The sequence below is a fragment of the Artibeus jamaicensis genome, unplaced genomic scaffold (genome assembly GCF_021234435.1).
Source record: "Artibeus jamaicensis isolate MK-2021 breed Jamaican fruit bat unplaced genomic scaffold, CSHL_Jam_final contig_585, whole genome shotgun sequence".
NCBI classification, from domain to species: Eukaryota; Metazoa; Chordata; class Mammalia; order Chiroptera; family Phyllostomidae; genus Artibeus; species Artibeus jamaicensis.
The window spans coordinates 7,222,534-7,225,366 of NW_026521894.1; the positions used below are offsets into that span (position 1 = coordinate 7,222,534).

The 2,833-nt window shown below is 39.8% G+C and overlaps 1 pseudogene; it reads right to left on the reverse strand.

The window, feature by feature from the left end:
* Positions 1–604: 604 nt before the first annotated feature.
* On the reverse strand, positions 605–1,379 carry LOC119054827 (ribosome biogenesis protein NSA2 homolog; annotated as a pseudogene).
* Positions 1,380–2,833: the final 1,454 nt, after the last annotated feature.

The window sequence follows — 2,833 nt, forward strand, 5'->3', positions numbered from 1 at the left end:
TGGCACAGACTGAGATGGCTGAGGATATATAAGAGACACTGGCCTTCCCCTACTAGAATGAAACAGTAGTCCTAGATGCTGGCAGGAGAGAAAGCCCCCTTCTTCTTGGCTATACTGCTCAAAGTAGAGTGGCCATATTAGAGCTCTGTCACATGGAACTTTGGGAGGGAGAGATGGGGGTAAAGTCCTGTTCAAGTGCCACAGACTCATTTTTCTTACCAAGATTTGCTAGATTTTCTTGAATAAATGTTTCTCCACTAGATGTATGCTCTGTGGACAGAGGCTTTAATTTCCAGAGGCTTTAAATCCTTTTTTATATGTGCAATTTTTATTAGCTAAATTATTATTTTGTTGGAGAAAGAGTCCGCTGAACTCTGCACACCAACATTCCAGAACTCCCAACTCTGACTTATATATATTTTTTGTAAAACTGGGCCATTTTAATGCTCTTTACAATACAATAAATAGTTCTCTTGATGGCTGCAAACAGGTAAGCCATTGTAATATTGTAGTATGCAGAAACATCACAGTCAGGCTTTCCTGATTGGTGCATAGTCTACAGTAATTACCAGGAGTTACTTATATGAAACTGCTTTCAAACCAGTCAGCCTGCATCTCTACATCCGTCATTTTCAGGATTATTGGTAACCTGGTCATATTTTCCCTGAATAACCTTGCCTCCTTGTGTCACAAGGTCCAACTTGCTCATGTTCACCTCAATGACAGTATCATTGGTATTAGCACCTGAAGTTGTGTAAAGTGGGAATGAGGAATTTTCCTTTATACCGAGTGTTGGTAAGCAAAAGGTGGCTTTCAGTTCACAATGTGTTACATGGGCCTTCTTGAAATGTAAGCCCATTGGCCTAATGAATCTTTCATATTTAGGTGGTTTTTGAGTAAAGCCATCTCCAACAAAGCAGACTTTAGTAACAATCCTCTTCCATGTTTTTTTTCTTTCTCTTCCCTGTTTGAATAACTTTTAATAACTCTGTTTCTCCCTGGGCACGAACTTTGGGCAGAGGGACTTCCCATTTTCCCACTTTCTCTTTTTGTTTATGCTTAATCTTATAGGAAAGTACTTTAGCTTAGGCCTGTCCCTCTCTGTCCAGTAGATAAGCAGATACTGCTCCTTGTGGAGTCTTTTCATCATTCTTTTGTTTGGTATTTCTCTTTTCATGCATCTTGATAGTCTTTTTCAGTTGTATTTTCTCAGCATGATGCTGTTTATGGTAGAGTTTAGCCTTTAGACCAATCATATTTTTTGCCTTCTTTGAACATTCACGAGCCTCTCAAACTTCCTTCCTTCTCTTTTTTTCATGGTAATCCAAATGATATGCATAGCACTTGCAGTGTAACTGAATATAGTCATTTCGTGGCATGGTTACAGCAGCTAGTGAAGGGTGTGGTCCCCCACATTCGAAGAAGCTTTCAATTTTTGGGTCTCAGAGACCCCCAGACCAACTCCATGCACCCTGCAACAGGAAAGAGCTCTGACTCATATTTCAAATGATTCTTTTCCCTGCTGTGTGGAGAATAGGAACAGAACAGAGTAGAAGCAGTAAACTCTATATTAAAAATATCCATCACCATTATTTATATATGCAAAATCTTTAATATAGCATGATGCACAGCAATGCTCATAAATGTTAGCTTCCTTTCTCAGGAACTTGGTCCTTTGCAAGGATGACTGTACCCCAGTGAGGAGACCCCATATGTTCAGGATGCCCCCCAAAACTGTTCTTGCTTAACTTCCCATTCTCAACCAAGACTGTCGAACCCCATGATACCCAGTTCACCAGCCTTCCTCAAAGTAGCCTTCTCCTCCTGTTAGGATACCCCTGAACTTCCTATCCACATTTATACCCACAGTTCCACCTTCTTTCCAACCCCACAACCCCTTTCTGTCTTTGCTTCAGATTTCTCAGGCTCAATACTTAACATGTTTGCATAAGCACTCGTCAGTTCCACTTTAGGTTTTCCTGACTTCCTGGTTGCACCCTCTTCCTGTATTTATTGCCTGTCCCTGTAAGTGTCATCTCACTGGCCCAGACCATCTGATCCACACTCCCAGATACAATCCAGTACATCTGGTCCCTTATTGGCTTTACTCGTATCTTTCAGTTGATCCTAATCTCTGGCTGTTTTTCCAGGACACTTGATCTTGTTCTATACCCTGTTGTTTACTTATACTTGCTGCTGACACACACGCCTGAGTTTCATCCATTATTTATGCCTCTTCTGCTTCCTTACTCAATTCTAGTTCAGGGATTTCTTCGTGGGCCTTTAGTATCAAGCCTCTCCCCATACCAACTCTAAATGTCTCACTTAGTTCTAGCTACCAGTTTCTAGTACTCACCCCAAATCACTGCTAACCTATTATCATGTGCTTTTTGTCTGGTCTTTTTGTCCTGCTTATCCTACACCTAGTCTCTGTCATAGTTGTTTGACCTGCTGCCAACATTCCAAAGACAAAACTTTACCTCTATATCTGTGTGTACTAGTATTGACTGACTTGCACTTTAAGCATTGTTCTAGCATTAAGAATAGCACAAAATAACCCAAAACAAAGAAATCTTTAATAGATCTCAGTGGTTTTAAAATAAACCAAAATATCTGAAAAAGTGTGAATCAGACTGCAATAAAAGGAATTATTCTTTAAAGAGTACAAGATCCATGAGGGCAAGGATTTTATTTTATTTATCACTGTATCCCCAGCACCTAGAATAGTCCTTGACATATAATAAGTTCTCAATAAATATTTGTAGAATGAATGAGTAAATGAAAAGGACATTCATTAGAGTTCAGCGGACTGCAACATTAGAAGCAAAACATT